Source organism: Rattus norvegicus, chromosome 18 (genome assembly GCF_036323735.1).
Source record: "Rattus norvegicus strain BN/NHsdMcwi chromosome 18, GRCr8, whole genome shotgun sequence".
In the NCBI taxonomy this organism is placed as follows: Eukaryota; Metazoa; Chordata; class Mammalia; order Rodentia; family Muridae; genus Rattus; species Rattus norvegicus.
The window spans coordinates 10,273,722-10,300,401 of NC_086036.1; positions in this window are offsets into that span (position 1 = coordinate 10,273,722).

Sequence of the window (26,680 nt, forward strand, 5' to 3'; positions counted from 1 at the left end):
ATTTGGATTAAAATCACATTTTATATTGATGGCAGACTTTCAGAAGGACAGAAATAACTCCCTTAAAGAAATACAGGAAAACACAAGTAAACAAGTAAAACCCCTTAAAGAGGAAACACAAAAGTCCCTTAAAGAATTACAGGAAAAGACAAACAAACAGGTGATTGAATTGAAAAAAATCATCCAGGATTTAAAAATGGAAAGAGAAACAATAAAGAAAACACAAAGGGAGGCAGCCCTGGAGATAGAAAACCTAGGGAAGAGATCAGGAATCAGATGCAAGCATCACTAACAGAATACAAGAGATAGAGGAGAGAATCTCAGGGGTAGAAGATACCATAGAAAACATTGACACATCCATCAAAGATAATGTAAAATGCAAGAAGTTCGTAGACAAAAACATCCAAGAAATCCAGGGCACAATAAGAAGATCAAACCTTAGAATAACCTGTGTAAAAAAGAGGGAAGACTCAAAACTTAAAGTGACAGTAAATATCTTCAACAAAATTATAGAAGAAAACTTCCCTAACCTAAAGAAGAGATGCCCATAAATATACAAGAGGCTTATATAACTCCAAATAGACAAGACCAGAAAAGAAATTCCTCCCGTCACATAATAGTCAAAACACCAAATGCACAAAACAAGGAAACAATATTAAAAGCAGTAAGGAAAAAAGATCAAGGAACATATAAAAACAGACCTATCAAAATTGTACCAGACTTCTCACCAGAGGTGAAAACCAGAAGATGTTATACAGACCCTAAGAGAACACAGATGTCAGACCAGGCTACTATATTCGGAAAAATTCTCAATTAGCATAGATGGAGAAAACAAGGTATTTCTTAACTAAATGAAATATACAGAATATCTTTCTACAAATCCAGCCCTACGAAGGATAGTAGATAGAAAACTCCAACACCAGGAAGGAAACTACATACTAGAAAACATAAGAAAGTAATCTCTTTGCAATGAAATGAAAAGAAGTGAGACACAAAAATGTAATTCTACCTCTAACAACAACAACACAAACAAAAAACACAAAAACCAAAAATAAAAAATAAAAAACAGGAAGCAGCAATCACTACTCCTTAATTTCTCTTGACATGAATGGACTCATTTTCCCAATAAAAAGACATACTAATAGCCTGGATAAGTAAAGATGACCCATCATTTGCTGCATATAGGAAACACACCTCAGACAAAGACAAATATGACCTCAGAGTAAAAGGCTAGATAAACAACTTTCCAAGCAGAGTAAAAGGTTGAAAAACAACTTTCCAAGCAAATGGTCCAAATTAACAAGCTGGAGCAGCCATTCTAATATCAAAGAAAAATGACTTTCAACTAAAAATCACCAAAAAAGATAAGGAAAAGCTCTTCACATTCATCAGAGGAAAAATCCACCAAGCTCTCAATCCTAAATATCTATGCTACAAATGCAAAGGCAACTACATTCATTAAAAAACAAAAACAAACAAACAAAAAACCTTACTAAAGCTAAAAGCACACATTGCATCTCACAGAATAATAGTAGGCGATTTCAATACCCCACTCTCATTTATAGATAGATTATGGAAACAGAAATCAAACACACACATACAGAAACTAAAAAAGTTATGAACCAAATGGATTTAACAGATATTTATAGAACAGTTCATCCAAAAACAAAGGAATATATCTTCTTCTCAGAACCTCATGGTACTTTCTCAAAATTTGAACATATAATCCATCACAAAGTAGGCCTCAGCAGATACAAGAAAATTGAAATAATTCCGTGGATCCTATGAGATCAACATGGACTAAGGCTGGTCTTCAATAACAACAGAAACAACAGAAAGCCCACCCATAAAAGTAAGTTGCATGATGCTCTACTCAATGATAACTTGGTCAAAGAAGAAATAAAGAAAGAAATTCAAGACTTTTTATGATTTAATGAAAATGAAAGCACAACATACCCAAACTTATGGGACACAATGAAAACAGTGCTAAGAGGAAAACTCATAGTTCTAAGTGCTTGCAAAAGGAAACAGGAAAGAGCATGCATTAGCAGCTTAACAGCACACCTAAAAGCTCTAGAACAAAAGGAAGCAAAGTCACCAAAGAGGAGTAGAGGGCAGGAAATAAACTCAGGGCTAAAATAAACAAAATAGAAACAAAAAGGACTATACAAAGCTGGTTCTTTGAAAAAATCAACAAGATAGATAAACCCTTAGCCAGAATAAGCAGAGGGCACCAAATTAGCAAAATCAGAAATGAAAAGGGAGACATAAGAACAGAATCTGAGGAAATTCAGAAAATCATCAGATCCTACTATAAAAGCCAATATTCAACAAAACTGGAAATCTGGATGAAATGGATAATTTCTAGAAATATACATAGTACCAAAATTAAATCAGGATCAGATAAACCATGGAAATAGTTCATAAGTCCTAAAGAAATAGAAACAGTTATTGAAAGTAAAACAAAACAAAAAAAAACCCACAAAACAAGATGGATTTACTGAAGAATTCTACCAGACTTTTATAGATGACCTCATAGGAATAAAGTCCAAACTATTCCACAAAATAAAAACAGAAGGGACACTTGTCCAACTCCTTCTATGAAGCCACAATTATTCTTGAATCTAAACCATACAAAGTCCCAACAAAAAAAGAAAACTTCAGACCATTAAGAATATTAAAGCAAAAATGCCCAATTAAATTAAGACAAACTGAATCCAAAAACAAATCAAAACTATCATCCATCATGATCAAGTAAGCTTCATCCCAGGGATGCAGGGATGGTTCAATATATGGAACTCAAGGGAAAAAATAAGCATTAGATTCATTAGATTAATGAAAAAAAATGATTCATTAAATGCTGAGAAAGCACTTGACAAAATTCAACACTCCTTCATGATAATAGTCCTGAAAAGATCAGGAGTTCAAGGCCCATATCTCAACACAGTAAAAGCAATAAACGGCAAACCAGTAGCTAACATTAAACTAAATGTAGAGAAACCTGAAGCAATCCCACTAAAATCATGGACCAAACAAGGCTGCCCACTCTCTACCTACTTAATCAATCTAGTAATCTAAGTCCTTGACTGAGTAATCAGATAATGAAATGAGGGATACAAATTGGAAAGGAAGAGGTCAAAATATCACTATTTGCAGAAGATATGATTGTATTCTTAGTAATCCCAAACGTTCTATCAGAGAACTACTAAACCTGATAAATAACTTCAGTAAAGTAGCTGGGTATAAAATTAACTCAAACAAATCAAAAGCCTTCCTCTGAAAGGATAAACAGGCTAAGAAAGAAATTAGGAAAATGACACCCTTCACAATAGTCACAAATATCAGAAAATATCTCAATGTGATTCTAACCAAGCAATGAAAGATCTGTATTACAAGATCATCAAGTGTCTGAAGAAAGAAATTGAAGAACCTAGAAGAGAGAAAGATCTCCCATGCTCATGGATTTGCAGGATTAGTATAGTAAAATGGCCATCTTACCAAAACAATCTACAGATTCAATGCAATCCCCATCAAAAGTCTACCTCAATTCTTCATAGAGTTAGAAAGAGCAATTTGCAAATTCATTTGGAATAACAAAAGTCTCTGGATAGCAGGAACTATTTTCAACAATAAAAGAATCCCTGACCTCAAGCAGTATTGCAGAACAATAGTGATAAGAACTGTATGTTATTGGTAGAGACAGGCAGGCAGATCAGTGGAACAGAATTTAAGACTCAGAAATGAACCCACCTACCTATGGTCAGTTCATCTTTGACAAAAGAGCTAAAACCATCCAATAGAAAACAGATAGCATTTTCAACAAATGGTGCTGGTTCAACTAGAGGTCAGCATGTAGAAGAATGAAAATTGATTTAATCTTATTGCCCTATACAAAGCTTAAGTTCAAGTGGATCATGGATTTCCACATCAAACCAGAGACACAAAATAATAGAAGAGTGGGGAAGCATCTTGAACAAATGGGCACTGGGGAAAATTTCCTGAACAAAACACCACTGGCTTATGCTCTAAGACCAAGAATCAACAAATGGGACCTCATAAAACTGCAAAGCTTCTGTAAGGCAAAGGACACCACAGCCAAAAGATTTGGAAAAGATCTTTATCAATGCTATATCCATTAAATGGCTAATATCCAAAATATACAAAGAACTCAAGAAGCTAGACTCCAGGGAGACAAATAACCCTATCAAAAAATGGGGTACAGAGCTAAACAAAGATTTCTCAGCTGAGGAATATGGAATGGCCATAAGGCACCTAAAGAAATGTTCAACATCCTTAGTCATCAGAGAAATGCATCCTTAGTCTCAGAGAAAACAAACCTGAGATTACAGTCCCATACTAGTCAGAATCAAAACTAAGATCAAAAACTCAGCTAACAAGAGATGCTGGCAGGGATGTGGAAAAAGAGGAACACTCCTCCATTGTTGGTGAACATGCAAACTGGTACAATTACTCTGGAAATCAGTCTGGAGGTTTCTTAGAAAATTGAACACTGCACTACCTGAAGACCTAGCTATACCACTCCTGGGCATTTACTCAAAAGATGCTCCAACATACAAGGACACATGCCCCACATTGTTCACAGCTGCCTTATTTACAATAGCCAGAAGCTGGAAAGAACCCAGATGTCCCTCAACATTGGAATGAATACAGAAATGTGGTACTTTTCCACAATGGAACTATCAAAAACAATGACTTAATGAAATTCATAGGCAAATGGATGGAACTGGAAAATATCCTGAGTGAGGTAACTCAATCACAGAAAAACACACATGGGATGCATGCACTGGTAAGTGGATATTAACCCAAAAGCTTGAATTACCCAAGAACCAATTCACAGACCATGTGTAGCTCATAAAGCACAACCAAAATGCAGATGCTTCAATCCTCCTTAAAAGGGGGAACAAAAATATTCATAGGAGAGGATATGGAGTCAAAGTTTGGAGCAGAGACTGAAGATTCGGCCATTCATAGCCTGCCCCACATGATTATACAGCCCATACATATACAGCCACCAAAACTAGGTAAGATAGATGAAGCTAAAAGGTGCATGCTGACAGGAGCCGGATACAGATGTCTCTCAAGAGGCTCAACCAGAGCATGTCAAATACAGAGGCAGAGGCTAGCAGCAAACCATTGAACTGAGATTGGGATTCCAGTTGGAGGAATTAGAGAAAGGATTGAAGGAGCTGATGGGACTTGCATCACCATAAGAACAACAATGCCAACCAACCAGAGTTCCCAGGGACTAAACCACTACCCAAAGACTATACATGAACACACCCATGGCTCCAGTTGCATATGTAGCAGAGGATGGCCTTGTTAGTACCAATGTGAAGAGAAGTCCTTTGTCTTGCCAAAGCTGCACTCCTCAGTACAGGGGACTATCTGGGGGACAGGAAAGGGGTTCTGAAAAAGGGGGAACACCCTTATAGAAGAAATGGAGAGGAAACACCCTTATAAAAGAAGGGGATGGACTTGGTAATGGGATGGGGGGGGCATATGTCCAGGAAACTGGGAAAGGGAATAACATTTGAAACATAAATAAAATAATCAAAACAAAACAAAACGACAGTCTTTCTCTCCTTTTACTCTGAGGTAGTAAGTATCTTTGTCATTGAAGTGTTTTCTTGCTTGCAGCAAAATGATGGATACTGTTTACTTATCCAGTCTATCAGTCTGCATCATTTCATTGGGGAATAATTGATATCGGGTGATTTTAAAGACCAATAATTATTTCCTCTCATTTATGTTGTTGGAGGTGTAATTATGTGTGTTTGTTTCTTGTCTTTTGCTTTCTTGTGAGACGATTAATTTCTTGTGTTTTCTTTGGTGTAGTCACCCATCTTGTGTTGGAGTGTTATTTCTAGTATCCTCTGCATGGCCAAATTAATAAAAAATGTTGTTTAACTTTGATTTTGTCATAGAATATTTTGTCTCCATACATAATGATTGAGAATTCCCTTGGTTATAGTAGCCTTGTCTGGTGTTTCTCTTCTTTTAGTGTCTGGATGACATCTGTCCAGGATTTTCTTGATTTTAGAGTCTCTCTTGAGAAATCTGATTTAATTGTGATACATCTACCTTTATATGTTACTTGGTCTTTTCCCCCTTAATGCTTTTAATATTGTTTATTTGTTCTGTGCATTTAGTGTTTTATTATATGATAGGAAGAGTTTCCTTTCTGATACAATGTATTTGGAGTTCTGTATGCTACTTTTATATTTATGGCTATCTTTTTCTTTAGGTTAGGGAAATTTTTTCTATGGTTGTGTTTAAGATGTTATTTTGGCCCTTGATATGGGCATCTTCAGTCTCTTCTATTCCTATTGTTCATAGTTTAGTTCTTTTCATTATAACCTGAATTTCCTGGTGGTTTTGATTAAGAACTTTTTTACACTTTGTATTTTTTTTGATGGTTGTGTTTTTATTTTCTTTTTTTCTGAATATTTTTTCATTTTTTATTGGGTATTTTATTTATTTATATTTTTAAGTGTTATCCCTTTTCCCCTTTTCTTCTCTGGAAATCCCCATATCCCATCCTCCCTCCCACTGCTTCTGTGAGGGTGTTCCTTTAACCACCCACCCACTCCTACCTCCCCACCCTGGCATTTCCCTACACTGGGGCATTGAACCTTCTCCGGATCAAGAGTCCCCCCCTCCCATTGATGTCTGACAAACCATTCTCTGTTACATATTCAATTGGAGCCATGTGTTCCTCCATGACTACTCTTTCTTTGATTGGTGGTTTAGTCCCTGAGAACTCTGTCATTCACTCCTTCAGTCCTTTCCCCAACTGTTCCTTCAGCAAATCCTACCGGTGTGCGCCACCACAACCGGCTCCCCAACTGTTCCATTGGGTAGCCCATACTCAGCCAATGGTTGGCTGTAGGCATCTGCTTCTGTATTTGTCAGACTCTGACAGAGCCTCTCAAGAAACATCCATGTCGGGGCTGGAGACATGGCTCAGTGGTTAAGACCACCGACTGCTCTTCCAGAGGTCCTGAGTTCAAATCCCAGCAACCACATGGTGGCTCACAACCATCTGTAATGGGATCTGGTGCCCTCTTCTGGTGTGTCAGAAGACAGCTACAGTGTACTCATATAGAATAAATAAATAAATCTTTAAAAAAAAGAGAGAGACATCCATGTCATGCTCCTGACAGCAAGCGCTTCTTGGCATCAGCAACACTGATTGGGTTTGGTGGTTACATATGGGATGGATCCCCAGGTGGGCCAGTCTCTGGTTGGCCTTTCTTTCAGTCTCTGCTCCACAGTTTGTCTCTTTAATTCCTTCTTTGAGTATGTTGTTCTCCATCCTAAGAAGGACTGAAGCATTTACACTTTGGTCTTCCTTCTACTTATGTTTCATGTGGTCTTTGAATTGTATCTTGGGTATCCCAAGCTATCCATTGTGAGTGCATACCATGTTTTTTTTTTTTTCTGTTTTTTTTTTTTTTTGTTTTGCTTTTGCTTGTCTTTTTTTTTTGTTTTTTGATTTTTTTTGTTGTTTTTGTGACTGGTTTACCTCACTTATGATGATATTTTCTAATTCCATCCAGTTGCCTAAAAATTTCATGAAGTCATTGTTTTTGATAGCTGATAAGTACTCCATTGTGTAAATGTACTACACTGAAGATCTGTATGACAAGAACTTTATGTCTTTGAAGAAAGAAATTGAAGATCTCAGAAGAAGGAAAGATCTCTCATGCTCATGGATTGGCAGGATTAATATAGTAAAAATGGCCATCATGCCCAAAACAATCTACACATTTAATGTGATCCCCTTCAAAATCTCAATGCAACTTTTCATAGTTAGAAAGAGCAATTTGCAAATTCATTTAGAATAACGAAAACCCAGGATAGCAAAAACTATTCTCAACAACAAAAGAACTTCGGGGGAAACACCATCCCTGACCGCAAGCAGTATTACAGAGCAATTATGATAAAAACTGCATGGTATTGATACAGAGACAGACATGTAGATTGATGGAATAGAATTGAAGACGCAGAAATGAACCCACATACCTATGGTCAGCTGATCTTTGACAAAGGAGCTAAGACCATCCAGTAGAAAAAAGCATTTTCAGCAAATGGCCTTGGTTCAACTGGAGGTTAGCATGTAGAAGAATGAAAATTGATCCATTCTTATCTCCTTATACAAAGCTCAAGTCCAAGTGGATCAAAGGCTTCCATATAAAACCACATACACTAATACTAATAGAAGAGAAAAGCCTTGATTATGTGGGCACAGGTGAAAATTTCCTGAACAGAACACAAATGGCTTATGCTCTAAGAACAACAATAAACAAATGGACCTCATAAAATTTCAAAGCTTCTACAAGGCAAAGGAAACTGTCAATAGGACAAAATGGCAACCACCAGATTGGGAAAAGTTCTTTCTTTACCAATTCTGCATCTGAGATCGGGCTAATATTCGATATATACAAAGAACCCAAGAGTTATACTCCAGAGAATCAAATAACCCTATTAAAAATGGGGTAAAGTGCTAAACAAGGAATTCTCAACTGAAGAATATTGAATTGCTGAGAAGTACATAAAACAACTGCTCAACATTCTTAATCATCAGGGAAATTCAAATCGAAACAACCCTGAGATTCCATCTCATACCAGTCAGAATGCCTAAGATAAAAAAACAAACAAGCAAACAAATAAAACAAACAAACAAAAAACAAACAAAAAACCCCTCAGATAACAGTAGATACTGACAAGGATGTAGAGAAGGAGAAACACTCCTCCATTGTTGGTAGGATTGCAAGCTGGTTCAACCACTCTGGAAATCAGTTTGGAGGTTCCTCAAAAAATTGGACATAGTATTACCTGAGGACCCAGTTTTAACACTCCTGGGCATATACTTAAAAAGATGTTCCAACATTTAACAAAGACATATGTTCTACTACGTTCAAAGCAACCTTGCTTATTATAGCCAGAATCTAGAAAGAAACCAGATGTCCTTCAACAGTGGAATGGATACAGAAAGTATCTTCTATGATTTCTTGTATGCCTTATAGTCTCTCTTCTCTCTCTTGTATTCTATTGGTATGGCTTGCTTCTGTAGCTCCTAGTTTTTTTTTTCAATTGCACGCTTGCCTTTATTTGTTTCCATTTTTGTTCTAGGGCCATTTTCTTCAATTCCTTCCCCTGTATTTCTTTCAGGGATTTATTTATTTCTTATTTAAGTGCTTTCATCTGTTTGCCTATGTATTTCTTTAAATGAGCTATTTATATTCTCATTAAAGGCCTCTATAGTCCTAAGGGAAAGGAAATTTAGGTCAGAAGGTTGTCTTTCAGATGTTTTAGGGTATCCAAGACTTGCTGGGATAGCAAAACTGGATTCTGATGGTGCAGAATTACATTGGCTTCTGTTACTTACATTCTTGCACTTGTCCCTTTTCATCTGGTTATGTCTGATATTAGGTGGCCTGAATGTCTCTGACTGTATTGTGCCTACGTGGAGATATTTAGAACTCTATCACATAGGTTAGAGCAGGCCTCCTAGAAGGCAGGCAGTGCTGTCTCTGGTTGGGGGTTATGCTCCTGTGTCTCTGGTTTGAGCAGTCTTCCTGTGTCCATGGTCACAGCAGACCTCCTGGGAGACAGGTAGGCTGTGCTTTGTGGGAGAGGGGCAAGCATTTCATGCTTCTCCAGGTAGAGATGCAGACTGGAAGAAAGATGGAGCTCAGGCAGAAGGGATAGAGTCCATATCTTCCATACTCCGTGGGGGTCCCAATGGGGTTGAACATTAGAGCAGTGGTTTCACTTTTGTACCTGTTTACATCATATCTCCTGGGAGATGGTCAGTTTGTACAGTGTGGGAGAGGGGCGTGTATGGTATTCTGCCTTCCTGGAGGTACAGACCAGAAGGAAGACCGGTTAATACTTTAATAATGTGTATTCCATTAACTTGGAAAATTGAAAAGAAATTCTCATCCATAATAATTGAATTATTTCCCAATTTCTAGTTGACAATTGCTTTCAATAAAAAAAATATATATTTTTCTAAATGAGTTCCACTAGATAAAACCACACTTAAGTCTCAAGGGTAGACAATGTACCCAGTAATAGATGTTCTATACAAAACTAAGTTGATGGTACTTTTTGTCCCATATTGCATTGTTTTGGCACGCTTGATTTACTGGTATTTTGCTTTTATATTATAGTTTCTGATTTTGTGTTTCATGGTTTCTCTCTGTGTGTCTCTCTCTGTCTTTGTGTCTCTCTGTCTCTGTTTCTCTCTGTGTATGAATGTGTTCATATATTTCTTATGCTTTTCTTGTTTTGTTTTTATGTTGTTGTTTTGCTTTTGCTTTTTAAATTCTGGTTTTATGTATTATTTGCCTCTTTGTCAGATCTCTGAATTCAAATCTAGGCTGATCTTTAGAAAAAGTTCTAGGACATCCAGGGTTATGTATAGGTACCCTCTCTAGGAAAACCAAGAACTAAACAGTCAGACAAACAACTCCAAAACAAGTGGCAAGATACAACATCTGCATACAAAAGAAATACTAGTAGAGACACTAGAAAATAAAAAAAATGGTTTTCATCGATTAGTAGAATTAATATTGTGCAAATGACTGTCTTAGAAAAGCAATTTACAGACTCAAGACAATCCCAATCAAAGTATGCACAATACTTCACAGAAAGAGGAAAATTCTCATAAATCAAAAAAGATAACAGTTAGCCAAAAATACTCAGAAAAAGAATAATACTGAGAAGATTGCCATCCCAGACTTTAAGCTATATTATAAAGTCATAACAATAAAATCAATAAGTACTGGCATAAATATAGACATGTAGAAAAAGAAAATAAATACATATAACTACTTCATCCATTACTTATCAGACAAAGAAGATATACATTTATATTAATTTAGAAGAAAAAGCTTCATGATTTTATGTGTGTGAGGATTTTATGGAATAATAGTTAACATGGGAATAATCAAAATGACTTTGGGGTGGAATCTGAGATATTTCATGCTGACTTTGGTGATAAAAGTTGTATACATATTTTGTAGAGACAAAACACTAGTAATATTCACCACACAATTGGAATATAGTGTTAGGGGCTGCATGGTGAAAATAAGAAAGAAATCCAAATAAAATTACAATTTTAATAATAGCCATTATAAAAAAAGTCATGTCAGGCACATCCTCATATTCTACTTCATTGAAAAATGAATGCCTTTCATTTCATGACTTCATTACAATATGTCAGTCCATGAATTTTTAGAAGCTTGGTCTCTAAAAAGTCATCATAGAAGTGATATAAGTTCCCAAGCCTTATTCAACAGGAGTTGTACATATATTAGTTTAACAAAAGCAGTGGGTGTTCAGGAACATACTGACTTACAATGATAAAAGTGAGAAATGCGTGACTATCAGTGGAGCCTGAAAAGCCAAAAGTAGAATCTGACAGATGTGTGTGTATATCACACTGGCACTGGAAACAGCAGAGCAGGCAGCCATGCTGACCCTAATAGATTGACTAGGGGAAGCTTGGATACAATTGTAATGTTTTATATAGTGCTTTAATTGAAGGGAAGAAGATTCATAACAATGTGAACATTATCTATAAATGGTGAGTCAAACTCATTTTATTCTAGGCTTTATGTATCTGGTGAAAACTTTGGAAGGTAACTTGATATACACCATATCTAGTTAAAATGGTAAATGAATTAGTTTTCTTTTGCTATGAATTCTAATAATTTTAGAAGATGTCCTTTGAAGTAAGATGAAGTAACCTCAGATAACATTACTCTTGTTTTGTTTTACATGATATTTCCCTTTTGTATAATAAGATGCCATGTTTAATTACTTTTAAGAAAAAATAACTACTACCTCAATAAAGCTGAGGGTTTATTCACTCTTAAGATTACATTTCAAAGTTGCCTTATATCATCCAAATAAGGCTATCTTTCTTTAGTAATTTTGTAGAAAACTAGTTATACACTAGAAGGTAACAGGTAAAGTAAGAAGTCCATGTTCCTCAGGTAAAAAAGCACCATAGTACCTGAATTTCATATGATCAATAGCATACTTAATATGCCAATAACACAAATAACACAAGGACCTATCTCTCATATATATGTGGCACAATATGAAGAAGAAAACAGAGCTTTCTTAAAAATTTAAAATATCACCATGAATCTTTCAAACTATTGTTGAAGTAGTTATGCAAGGGAATATTAGTTTTCATTCAATGTTTTCAAACTTCATACATTGAAGGATAGCAAAGTAAGTCCATAGTAAATATGATAAAAGTGAGCATCATGTAGAAATGTATGAGAGGGAATGCTCAGGCCTGTAGAAGAACCAGAAAACAGCCACCTCACCTTAAATGCAGACCTTTATAAACTACTAACAAGTCTTTCTCATCAGCATATCAGTATTACGTAGATGCATTTTTAAACATGACTTGAAAAAATGTACAAAATTAAGTCAGTTGCAAGAAACATTTATAATACACTAATAATACATTATTTGTTTAGTGAATTGATAAAAATATCTTGAATTTCAGCAACAAACCTATTGGGCTAACTGGTAATTGAGGATAAATATACTTTTCAAACATTCATGAAATTTTTATCAAGATTTTTCTCTTTCATGGTGAAAATTCAAAAATATGTTCACTGGTGCCATATTATAGGTCGTCAGTTTACCAGTTCACATGACTTGGGTACTGTTTTGTGCCATTTTTGATAACATAAATTTAATTATGTGGTTTGAATAAATTTAAAAATTAATTCAGAAACAGAGAAAGGTTGCTCTATGCTTCTGTCGACGCCTCTTTCTGTGTTTAGAGACCTCAGTCTATGACCTTTACCTCCCAACAAATACACTTGAATTGGAATCTGCATGATGGAAAATTTACAGTATTTGAAATGCAGTACTGCATTTGAAGAAATTACTTTGTAAGCTGGGAACCATGAGCAGAGCAGTGTTCAGCATTTGCCTTTAAACATGGAGAGGTAAAAATTGTAACTGCCACATGTAATTACTATTTTAGAAATTCAGAGTTCCTTTTCTAAAAAAATAAATTATTTTAATTTTGAGAGTGTAATATAATTAAATCATTTTATACTTTGTCTTTTCTTTTCAAACACTTCCATAAAGCCCTTTATTTTCTTTCAAATCCATGACCGGTTTATTCATTTTTGTTACATACATATTTATTTATGTATATATGTATATATATATTTATGTATGTATTTATAAATAAATAACTAAAGATTGCTCAGTAATTTAGGGTTATTTGTATATTTTCAGAGGTGACCACTTGAATGGGATAAAAATCTGTATTACTTTTCCCTAAGGAAGACTATTTCACCTGCTGTTAGCATTTCATCATTGTCTGTAGTCCTGGTAGAGTTGAACCTATGTGAACTTCTCCTCATCCACCTTGGCATATATATTGTTGCAGTCTTTCCTAAGTTTAAGTTAAGATATTTATGATTTTGAACCTATATGAGTGTAGCTTCTGATACTTATAGGAGATACATTCTCTTGACAATTTCCATAAGCCTCTGGCTCTCACAATCTTTCCAGCCCCTGTTCTGAAATGTTCCTTGAGCCTTAGGTGGATCTAGCCATCAAAACCTGGCTACAAACTATGTATTTTGGTTGTTGTTTGATATACTGATCTCCATCTATTAAAAAAACCTTTGCAAATAGTTGATCCTGTAAAAGGACCTTCCTTATTTTCTTTGTATCAGCTTTTCTTTCCACAAGATATGTATGTCTATTATTCTCTTAGGCTGATATTATAATTGAATAAACAGCCACATGCACTTCCTTTCAAAGTAATATCTGGCACATACAGCTTTGGGGTACTTGAGACATTTCTTATTTAAAAGAAATCCAATCCAATATAATCTCAAAGACATTCACAGATAGGAAAAGTTAGATAAATTACTAAGAAAAAATGCTAAGAAAGTCACAAAATATAATGTCTCTTCCAATCATCACAGTTATAAAACAGCAGTAAGAACAAGGATCCATCCCCTAAACTGAAATGAAGTGATGGCATTTTGGAAGTAACACAGCCAAAAGCCTTTCAGGAAATAGATCAACCTTGCTATTGACTATTAAATTGATTCTCAAATCAGGAAGTATCATCTACCTTCTTAATGATGAAAAAAGCCAAGAATGAAAGAAAAAAGAAAGAATGAAAAGAAGTGAGAAAATATATAGAATTTTAATATAGTCAATCTTATAGAACAAATAAATTCACCTTCCTTGAAAAAAATAATAATGTGTACATAAATGTGTGTACACAATTTTAATAGAAAACATGTTTCCTAAAAGTGAAGACTTGTTTATTAATGAAAAACAACTCCAAACTCATACCACCTAAATGAATGTGCATTTCCCAATTAAATACCACACATGTGCATGCATATATTACAGTTCTTAAATGCAAATATTCATGGTATAATGAGTTAATCTGGAAAGAGTACAAATGAGCATTCAGGACATGATCAAACAGCTATGTCATTATTAACAACTGCACAACAATTACAATGAAGATGCACCACCATTAGAAGAATCTAGAGACCAGTGTCATAGGTGTATAGGCACAAGTTCATTAGAGCAATAGGCACATATCATCATGTTGATATAGAATGGATCAGATGGAGTTGGTATGTTCTCATATCACGTCACTTAGAAACAAGAAAAATGTAAATATGATCAAATTTTACTGATTTGTTTAATTGGGAATATCTTACTGTGCTACTTGTAAATATCATCACATTTTGTAGTTTGAGGAATTGCCCCTTCATATCTTTCTATTTTATAATTTGACAATCAAAGGACATGTTGTACCTCATAAACATCTTAGGCATTTCATAGTAATTTGTCTTATTTAGGAATTTATAACGGATTAATTTGTTTTTTGTTATTAACTTGAGTATTTCTTATTTACATTTCAAGTGTTATTCCCTTTCCCGGTTTCCTGGCAAACATTCTCCTAACACCTCCCCCTTCCCTTCTTTATGGGTGTTCCCCTCCCCATCCTCTCCCCATTGCCACCCTCCCCCCAACAATCTAGTTCACTGGGGGTTCAGTCTTAGCAGGACCCAGGGCTTCCCCTTCCACTGGTGCTCTTACTAGGATATTCATTGCTTCCTATGAGGTCAGAGTCCAGGGTCAGTCCATGTATAGTCTTTAGGTAGTGGCTTAGTCCCTGGAAGCTCTGGTTGCTTGGCATTGTTGTACTTTTGGGGTCTCGAGCCCCTTCAAGCTCTTCCAGTTCTTTCTCTGATTCCTTCAACGGGGGTCCTATTCTCAGTTCAGTGGTTTGCTGCTGGCATTTGCCTCTGTATTGCTCTATTCTGGCTTGTCTCTCAGGAGAGATCTACATCCGGTTCCTGTCAGCCTGCCCTTCTTTACTTCATACATCTTCTCTAATTAGATGGCCGTATATATATGGGCCACATGTGGGGCAGGCTCTGAATGGGTGTTCCTTCTGTGTCTGCTTTAATCTTTGCCTCTCTATTCCCTGCCAAGGGTATTCTTGTTCCCCTTTTAAAGAAGGAGTGAAGCATTCACATTTGATCATCCGTCTTGAGTGTCATTTGTTCTAGGCATCTAGGGTAATTCAAGCATTTGGGCTAATAGCCACTTATCAATGAGTGCATACCATGTGTGTTTTTCTGTGATTGGGTTACCTCACTCAGGATGATATTTTCCAGTTCCAACGATTTGCCCACGAATTTCATAAGGTCATTGTTTTTGATAGCTGAGTAATATTCCATTGTGTAGATGTACCACATTTTCTGTATCCATTCCTCTGTTGAAGGGCATCTGGGTTCTTTCCAGCTTCTGGCTATTATAAGTAAGGCTGCTATGAACATAGTGGAGCACGTGTCTTTTTTATATGTTGGGGCATCTTTTGGGTATATGCCCAAGAGAGGTATAGCTGGATTCTCAGGCAGTTCAATGTCCAATTTTCTGAGGAACTTCCAGACTGATTTCCAGAATGGTTGTACCAGTCTGCAATCCCACCAACAATGGAGGAGTGTTCCTCTTTCTCCACATCCTCGCCAGCATTTGCTGTCACCTGAGTTTTTGATCTTAGCCATTCTCACTGGTGTGAGGTGAAATCTCAGGGTTGTTTTGATTTGCATTTCCCTTATGACTAAAAATGTTGAACATTTCTTTAGGTGTTTCTCAGTTATTCAGCATTCCTCAGCTGTGAATTCTTTGTTTATCTCTGAAGCCCATTTTTTAATAGGGTTATTTGTCTCCCTGCGGTCTAACTTCTTGAGTTCTTTGTATATTTTGGATATAAGGCCTCTATCTGTTGTAGGATTGGTAAAGATCTTTTCCCAATCTGTTGGTTGCCGTTTTGTCCTAACCACAGTGTCCTTTGCCTTACAGAAGCTTTGCAGTTTTATGAGATCCCATTTGTCGATTCTTGATCTTAGAGCATAAGCCATTGGTGTTTTGTTCAGGAAATTTTTTCCAGTGCCCATGTGTTCCAGATGCTTCCCTAGTTTTTCTTCTATTAGTTTGAGTGTGTCTGGTTTGATGTGGAGGTCCTTGATCCACTTGGACTTAAGCTTTACACAGGGTGATAAGTATGGATCAATCTGCATTCTTCTACATGTTGACCTCCAATTGAACCAGCACCATTTGCTGAAAATGCTATCTTTTTTCCATTGGATGGTTTTGGCTTCTTTGTCAAAAATCAAATGCCAATAGGTGTGTGGATTCATTTCTGTGTCTTCAATTCTGTCCCACTGGTCGATCTGTCTGTCTCTGTACCAATACCATGCAGTTTTTATCACTATTGCTCTGTAATACTGCTTGAGTTCAGAGATAGTGATTCCCCCTGAAGTCCTTTTATTGTTGAGGATAGTTTTAGCTATCCTGGGTTTTTTGTTATTCCAGATGAATTTGCAAATTGTTCTGTCTAGCTCTTTGAAGAATTGGATTGGTATTTTGATGGGGATTGCATTGAATCTGTAGATCACTTTTGGTAGAATGGCCATTTTTACTATATTAATCCTGCCAATCCATGAGCATGGGAGATCTTTCCATCTTCTGAGGTCCTCTTCAATTTCTTTCTTCAGAGTCTTGAAGTTCTTGTTGTACAGATCTTTTACTTGCTTGGTTAAAGTCAAACCGAGGTACTTTATATTATTTGGGTGTATTACGAAGGGTGTCGTTTCCCTAATTTCTTTCTCGGCTTGTTTTTCTTTTGTGTAATGGAAGGCTAATGATTTATTTGAGTTAATTTTATACCCAGCCACTTTGCTGAAGTTGTTTATCAGCTTTAGTAGTTCTCTGGTGGAACTTTTGGGATCACTTAAATATACTATCATATCATCTGCAAATAGAGATATTTTGACTTCTTCTTTTCCAATCTGTATCCCCTTGACCTCCTTTTGTTGTCTTATTGCTCTGGCTAGAACTTCAAGAACTATATGGAATAAGTAGAGAGAGAGTGGGCAGCCTTCTCTAGTCCCAGATTTTAGAGGGATTGCTTCAAGTTTCTATCCATTTAGTTTACTGTTAGCTACTGGTTTGCTGTATATGGCTTTTACTATGTTTAGGTATGGGCCTTGAATTCCTATTCTTTCCAGGACTTTTATCATGAAGGGGTTTTGAATTTTGTCACATGCTTTCTCAGCATCTAATGAAATGATCATGTGGTTTTGATCTTTCAGTTTGTTCATATAATGGATCACGTTGATGGTTTTTCATATATTAAACCATCCCTGCATGCCTGCGATGAAGCCTACTTGATCATGGTGGATGATTGTTTTGATGTGCTCTTGGATTCTGTTTGCCAGAATTTTATTATTTTTGCATCGATATTCATAAGGGAAATTGGTCTGAAGTTCTCTTTCTTTGTTGGGTCTTTGTTTGGTTTATGTATAAGAGTAATTGTGGCTTCATAGAAGGAATTCTGTAGAACACCATCTGTTTCAATTTTGTGGAATAGTTTGGATAATATTGGTATGAGATCTTCTATGAAGGTCTGATAGAATTCTGCACTAAACCCGTCTGGACCTGGGCTCTTTTTGGTTGGGAGACCTTTAATGACTGCTTCTATTTCCTTAGGAGTGATGGGGTTGTTTAACTGGTTTATCTGTTCCTGATTTAACTTCGATACCTGGTATCTGTCTAGGAAATTGTCCATTTCCTGCAGATTTTCAAGTTTTGTTGAATATAGACTTTTATAGTAAGATCTGATGATTTTTTTGAATTTCCTCTGAATCTGTAGTTATGTCTCCCTTTTCATTTCTGATTTTGTTAATTTGGACACACTCTCTGTGTCCTCTCATTAGTCTGGCTAAGGGTTTATCTATCTTGTTGATTTTCTCAAAGAACCAACTTTTGGTTCTGTTGATTCTTTCTATGGTCCTTTTTGTTTCTACTTGGTTGATTTCAGCTCTGAGTTTGATTATTTCCTGCCTTCTAATCCCCCTGGGTGTATTTGCTTCTTTTTGTTCTAGAGCTTTTAGGTGTGCTGTCAAGCTGCTGACATATGCTCTTTCCTGTTTCTTTCTGCAGGCACTCAGCGCTATGAGTTTTTCTCTTAGCACAGCATTCATTGTGTCCCATAAGTTTGAGTATGTTGTACCTTCATTTTCATTAAATTCTAAGAAGTCTTTAATTTCTTTCTTTATTTCTTCTTTGACCAGGTTATCATTGAGTAGAGCATTGTTCAATTTCCACTTATATGTGGGCATTCTTCCCTTATTGTTATTGAAGACCAGCTTTAGGCCGTGGTGGTGTGATAGCACGCATGGGACTATTTCTATCTTTCTGTACCTGTTGAGGCCCATTTTTGACCAATTATATGGTCAATTTTGGAGAAAGTACCATGAGGAGCTGAGAAGAAGGTATACCCTTTTGCTTTAGGATAGAATGTTCTATAAATATCTGTTAAGTCCATTTGGCTCATGACTTCTCTTAGTCTGTCAAGTCTCTGTTTAATTTCTTTTTCCATGATCTGTCCATTGATGAGAGTGGGGTGTTGAAATCTCCTACTATTATTGTGTGAGGTACAATGTGTGTTTTGAGCTTTAGTAAGGTTTCTTGTACGTATGTAGGTGCCCTTGTATTTGGGGCATAGATATTTAGGATTGAAAGTTCATCTTGGTGGATTTTTCCTTTGATGAATATGAAGTGTCCTTCCTTATCTTTTTTGATGACTTTTAGTTGAAAATTGATTTTATTTGATATTAGAATGGCTACTCCAGCTTGCTTCTTCTGACCATTTGCTTGGAAAGTTGTTTTCTAGCCTTTCACTCTGAGGTAGTGTCTGTCTTTGTCTCTGAGGTGTGTTTCCTGTAGGCAGCAGAATGCAGGGTCCTCGTTGTGTATCCAGTTTGTTAATCTATATCTTTTTATTGGGGAGTTAAGGCCATTGATGTTGAGAGATATTAAGGAATAGTGATTATTGCTTCCTGTTATATTCATATTTGGATATGAGGTTATGTTTGTGTGCTTTTCTTCTCTTTGTTTTGTTGCCAAGACGATTAGTTTCTTGCTTCTTCTAGGGTTGCCTCCTTATGTTGGGCTTTACCATTTATTATCCTTTGTATTGCTGGATTTGTAGAAAGATATTGTGTAAATTTGGTTTTGTCATGGAATATCTTGGTTTCTCCATCTATGTTAATTGAGAGTTTTGCAGGATACAGTAACCTGGGCTGGCATTTGTGTTCTCTTAGGGTCTGTATGACATCTGTCCAGGATCTTCTGGCTTTCATAGGTTCTGGCGAAAAGTCTGGTGTGATTCTGATAGGTCTGCCTTTATATGTTACTTGACCTTTTCCTCTTACTGCTTTTAATATTCTTTCTTTATTTTGTGCTTTTTGTGTTTTGACTATTATGTGACATGAGGAGTTTCTTTTCTGGTCCAATCTATTTGCAGTTCTGTAGGCTTCTTGTATGCCTATGGGTATCTCTTTCTTTAGGTTAGGGAAGTTTTTGTCTATGATTTTGTTGAAGATATTTACTGGTCTTTTGAGCTGGGAGTCTTCACTCTCTTCTATACCTATTATCCTTAGGTTTGATCTTCTCATTGAGTCCTGGATTTCCTGTATGTTTTGGACCAGTAGCTTTTTCCGCTTTATACTATCTTTGACATTTGAGTCGATGATTTCTATGGAATCTTCTGCTCCTGAGATTCTCTCTTCCAGCTCTTGTGTTCTGTTGGTGAAGCTCGTATCTACAGCTCCTTGTCTCTTTTGGTTTTCTATATCCAGGTTGTTTCCATGTGTTCTTTCTTGATTGCTTCTATTTCCATTTTTAATTCCTTCAACTGTTTGATTGTGTTTTCCTGGAATTCTTTCAGGGATTTTTGTGACTCCTCTCTATGGGCTTCTACTTGTTTATTTATGTTTTTCTGGAATTATTTTAGGGATTTTTGCGATTCCTCTCTGTAGGCTTCTACTTGTTCTCTAAGGGAGTTCTTCACGTCTTTCCTGAAGTCCTCCAGCATCATGATCAAATATGATTTTGGAACTAGATCTTGCTTTTCTGGTGTGTTTGGATATTCCATGTTTGTTTTGGTGGGAGAATTGGGTTCCGATGATGCCATGTAGTCTTTGTTTCTGTTGCTTGGTTCCTATGCTTGCCTCTCGCGGTCAGATTATCTCTAGTGTTACTTTGTTCTGCTATTTCTGACAGTGGCTAGACTGTCCTATATGCCTGTGTTTCAGGAGTGCTGTAGACCTTTTTTCCTGTTTTCTTTCAGCCAGTTATGGGGACAGAGTGTTCTGCTTTCGGGCGTGTAGTTTTTCCTATCTACAGGTCTTCAGCTGTTCCTGTGGACCTGTGTCTTAGGTTCATCGGGCAGGTCACTTGCAGCAGAAAAGTTGGTCTTACCTGTCGTCTGGAGGCTCAAGTTTGCTCATGGGGTGCTACTTATGAGCTCTCAGCGGCGACAGCCACCAAGAAGATCTGCCCTGCCCTTTCCAGTAGCTTCCGTGCACCAGGGCTCCAGATGGCATTTGGTGTTTTCCTCTGGAATCAGTAATGTGTGCAGAGTGCAGTCTCTTCTGGTTTCCTGGGCTTGTCTGCCTCTCTGTAGGTTTAACTCTCGCTCCCACGGGATTTGGGTGCAGAGAACTGTTTATCCGGTTGGTGCCTTCAAGTTCCAGGGGTGTCTCAAATGCAGCAGTCCTGCTGCTCCTGGGCCCTCCTATACGGGAACCCAGAGGCCATATACAGTTTCCTCTTGGGCCAGGGATGTGGGAAGGGGTGGCCAGTGTTGGTGGTCTCTTCCGCACTGCAGCCTCAGGAGCGCCCACCTGTCCAGGCGGTGAGGTCTCTCTCCCACATGGTTTGGGAGCAGAGAGCTGCTGCCGGCAGGGATCTGCTGGTTTGGGACTCCTGCTAAATACCAGAAGTGTCCAGTCCTAGAGGAATTTTGCCTCTGTTTGTCCTGAGTTCACCAGGCAGGTCGCTTGCCGCAGATAAGTTGGTCTTACCTGTGGTCCCGAGGCTCAAGTTTGCTTGTGGGGTGTTGCTTATGAGCTCTCCGAGGCGGCAGCCACCAGGAAGATCTGCCCTGCCCTTTCCAGGAGCTTCCGTGCACCAGGGTTCCAGATCACATTTGGTGTTTTCCTCTGGAATCAGTAATGTGTGCAGAGTGCAGTCTCTTCTGGTTTCCCAGGCGTGTCTGCCTCTCCGAAGGTTTAGCTCTCCCTCCCATGGGATTTGGGTGCAGAGAACTGTTTATCCGATTGGTCCCTACAGGTTCCGGCGGTGTCCTAATATGTTTTTTATTAGAAATATTCCAAATACTTTAAAACTGCATGAAACCTGATTCAGTAAGTATTTAAATGTATTCAATAATTTAAATATTTCTTCAGTGTTTAATAAGCAAATGTTTTCTAACAAATCTTAAGTACCTCCCACAAAGACTGATGCACAATGTCTAGGGCTCCTTGAAAACCTAGATCATTAATGATAGATTAATTGGAGGAAAAAGAAAAAGCACATCTTTGCCCTAGTTTTAAATATTTGAAGACTCATGTTAAAAGCATTAAAAAATTACAAAAATAGCACCATAACTCTATGTTCACAAATCTTGTGGGAGAAGTGCACACCTTCCCAAGAGCTATGGGAAGACTTACACTTCTGCCCACAATACAGCTCAAGAAGAACCCATCAAGTGTCCTCTGAGCATAGGAATGTAGGAGCAGTCAGGCACAGGACCCTTCTGGTCTCTGCCTGTGCCTAGAATTGAAAGCCAGTCTCTAGGAACACTGACACACTTGAGAGCAGAAGTAAGACCACCGCTTCTGCTCCAAGGGACCTGAGTGGTGTCCTCAGGACACACGGAGCCAGGAACAGTCTGGCACAGGACCCTTCCGGGTTCTGCCTGTGCCCAGAGCTGATCTAGTCCCATAGCTCTCAATACTCAGAACCTACTGGGAGAAAACTGGTATCCAGGAATGCTGACACACTACCTTAGAGAAGGGTCAAGCTACTGTCAGAGACAGCAAGATAAGCTAATACTAGAGACAACCTGATGGCAAGAGGCAAGCACAGAAACCTAAGTAATAGAAACCAAGAAAATTTGGCATCATCAGAACCCAGTTCTCTGACCAAAACAAATACTGGATATCTAATCAAATTGTTAAATCAAGATATAGATTTAAAATCACATCTCATGATGATGATAGAGGACTTTAAGAAGGACATAAATAACTCCCTTAAAGGAATACAAGACGGGATTGGGGATTTAGCTCAGTGGTAGAGTGCTTGCCTAGCAAGCACAAGGCCCTGGGTTTGCTCCTCAGCTCCTGAAAAAAGAAAAAAAGAAAAGAAAAAATACAAGACAACGCAGGTAAACAAGTGGAAGCTCTTGAGGAGGAAACAAAAAAAAAATCCCTTAAAGAATTACAGGAAAGCACAACCAAACAGATGAAGAAATTGAACAAAACCATCCAGGATTTAAAAATGGAAAGAGAAGCAATAAAGAAATCAAAGGGAGACAACCCTGGAGATAGAAAACCTAGGAAAGATATCAGGAATCATAGATGCAAGCATCACCAACAAATACAAGAGAAAAGAGAGACTCTCAGGTGCAGAATATGGCAGAGAAAACATCAACACATCCATCAAACAAATGTAAAAGGCAAAAGGCTCCTAAGCCAAAACATCCAGGAAATAGAGGACATAATGAGAAGAAAAAAAACCTAAGGATTATAGGTATAAAGGAGAGTGAATGCTCCCAACTCAAAGGGCCAGTAAATATCTTCAACAAAATTATAGAAGAAAACTTCCCTAACCTAAAGAAAGAGATGTCCATGAACATACAAGAAGCCTACAGAACTCCAAGTAGATTGGACCAGAAAAGAAATTCCTCCAATCCTATAATAGTCAAAACACCAAATGCACAAAAGAAAGACAGACAGACAGACAGACAGAAAGGAAGGAAGGAAGGAAGGAAGGAAGGAAGGAAGGAAGGAAGGAAGAAAGAGAGCAAAAAGAAAGAATGTTAAAAGCAGTAAGGGAAAAAGGTTAAGTAAAATATAAAAGCAGACCTATCAGAATTATAGTAGATTGCTTACCAGAGACTATGAAAGCCAAAAGATGTCATACAGACCCTAAGAGAACAGAAATGTCAGCTACGATATCCAGCAAAAATCTAAGTAAACATAGATGGAGAAACCAAGATATTCCATGACAAATCTAAATTTACACAATATCTTTCCAAGAATAGAGCTCTACAAAGAATAGTAGATGGAAAATTCCAATGCAAGGAGGAAAACTACATCATAAAAAAGCAAGAAAGTAATCTTCTTGCAACAACCCAAAAGAAGAAAGCCTCACAAACATAATTCTACCTCTAACAAAAAAATAACAGGAATCAACAATCGCTATTCCTTAATATCTCTCAGCATCAATGGACTCAATTCCCCAATAAAAAGACAGACTAACAGACTGGATACATAAAGGGCACCCAGCATTTTGCTGCATACAAGAAACAACTCAGTGACAAAGACAGAAACTACCTCAGAGTAAATGGTGGGAAAACAATTTTCCAAGTAAATGGTCCTAAGAAACAAGTTGGAGTAGCTATTCTAATATCAAATAAAATCGACATTCAACCAAAAGTTTTCAAAAAAGATAAGGAAGGACACTTCATATTCATGAAAGGAAAAATCCACCAAGATGAATGCTCAATCCTGTTTATTTAAGATCCAAATCAAGGACACCTACATTCCTAAAAGAAACCTTACTAAAGCTCAAAGCACATAATGTACCTCACACAAAAATAGTAGGAGAGTTCAACACCCCACTCTCATCAATGGACAGACAGATCATGGAAACAGAAACTAAACAGAGACATAAAGAAACTAACAGAAGTTATGAACCAAATGGATTTAACAGATTTTTATCAAGCATTTCATTCTAAAACAAAGGAATATAACTTCTTCTCAGCACCTAATGGTACCTTCACCAATATTGACCATGTAATCTGTCACAAAAGAGGCCTCAATATATACAAGAAAATTGAAATAATCCCATGCATCCTATCCAATCACCACAGACTAAGGCTGTCTTCACACAACAAAAGTGACAGAAATCCCACATAGGCATGGAAGCTGAACAATGCTCTATTCAATAGTAACTTGTTCAAGGAAAACATAAAGATAGAAATTAAAGACTTTTTAGAACTTAATGACAATGAAGGCACATCATACTCAAACTTATGGGACACAATGAATGCAGTACTAAGAAGAAAACTCATAGCTCTCAGTGCCTCCAAAAAGAGACAGGAGAGAGCATACATTAGCCACTTGACATCATATCTAAAAGCTCTAGAACAAAAAGAAGCAAATACACCCAAGAGAAGTAGAAGGCAGGAAATAATCAAACTCGGGGCTGAAATAAACAAAGTAGAAACAAAAAGGACTATACAAAGAATCAACAAAACTAGAGGCTGGTTATATGAAAAAATCAACAAGATAGATAATCTCTTACCCAGACTAACCGGAGGGCACAGAGAATGTATCCAAATTAACAGAATTAGAAATAAAAAGGGAGACTGTGGAAATTCAGAAAATCATCAGATCTTACTACAAAAGCCTATACTTAACAAATGGATGGAACTAGAAAATGTCATCCTGAGTCAGGTAACCCAATCACAAAATAACACACATGGTATTCATTCACTGATAAGTGGATATTAATCCATAAGCTTGGATAACCAAGATAAAATCCATAGACCACATCAAGACCAAGAAGAAGGACAACCAAAGTGCAGATGCTTTAGTCCTTGAATGGAGGAATAAAAATATTCATAGGAGGTGATATGGAGACAAAATTTGGAGCAGAGACTGAAGGAATGTGCATTCAGAGCCTGCCCCACCTAGGAATATATCACACATATATATATATATATATATATATATATATATATATATATATATATGTGTGTGTGTGTGTGTGTGTGTGTGTGTGTGTGTGTGTGTGTGTGTGTGTGTATGTATTATATTGAGGATCCTCATATAGCTAACCTAGATTATGACAAATACAGAGGTGAATGATAACAGCAAACCACTGAACTGAGAATAGAGTCCCCATTGGAGGAGTTAGAGAAAGTATTAAATGAGCTGGGATTTAAGGGGCTTGCAACGCCATGAGAAAATACCAACCAATCCGAGCTCCCTGGGAATAAACCACTACCCAAAGAGTACACATTGATAGACCAATGACTCCAGCTGCATTTCTAGCAGAGGATGGCCTTGGTGGTCACCAATGTGAGGCAAAGCCCTGGGTTCTGCCAAGGCCTGACACCCCAGTGTTGGGGAATGTCAGGGTTGGGAGGCAGGGAGGGTGTATGGGTATAGTTGGGGAAGGAGAACACCCTCATAGAAGAAGGGAGAGGGGAGTGTATAGGGGGCTTATAGACAGGAAACCGAGAAAGGGAATAACATTTGAAATATAAATTAAAAAATCCAATAAAAAGAATACAAAAGATAATAACACCAATTTCAAAGTGACAAGTATCTTTGAAAAGAGGGAAAAGGATTGAATCAGTATGAATAGGGAAAGAATGTCAAGTGTTCAGGTAACTATACATGTCATTAAATTAATTGTGGGTATGTAAAACATTCAGCTTTACTCTTTAAATTTTTCCTGCACATTGTGACCTTTTATATGCTTGTTTAATGATAACATATGTATTAATAAAGTATAAGTTAAGGTTAAATATCATGATAAGCTGGGTAGTCAGAGTATGGCAGAAGATATATTTTGACAGGGATGTATGAGTTCTAAATGCCTGCATTAAATAAAATATCAAAGTGTCAATTTACCTGTCGCCTATGGTTAGAGAAAACACTCATATCCACAGAATTTCCTGTTTCTTTGAACATTCTCATTGTTTCTGCGCTTACTCAAAGCATTTTAAACATTTCCATGACTTAATTTACATTACCTATTTACAGTGGGAGATTTTCCTCATAAAAGGATTGCATATTTACTTACTAAACATAGAAATAAAGCATCATCTAAAAACTAATACATAAGAATCTGTTGTTTGGCCTTGCAGGAGTCAATATTTTACAAGATTTCTACATGATTCTGTCAGATCCCAGGGTTCTAACTTGTCATTTTGTGGAAGATATTTTTTATTTCATATTTTATAATTGAATCTTTCTTA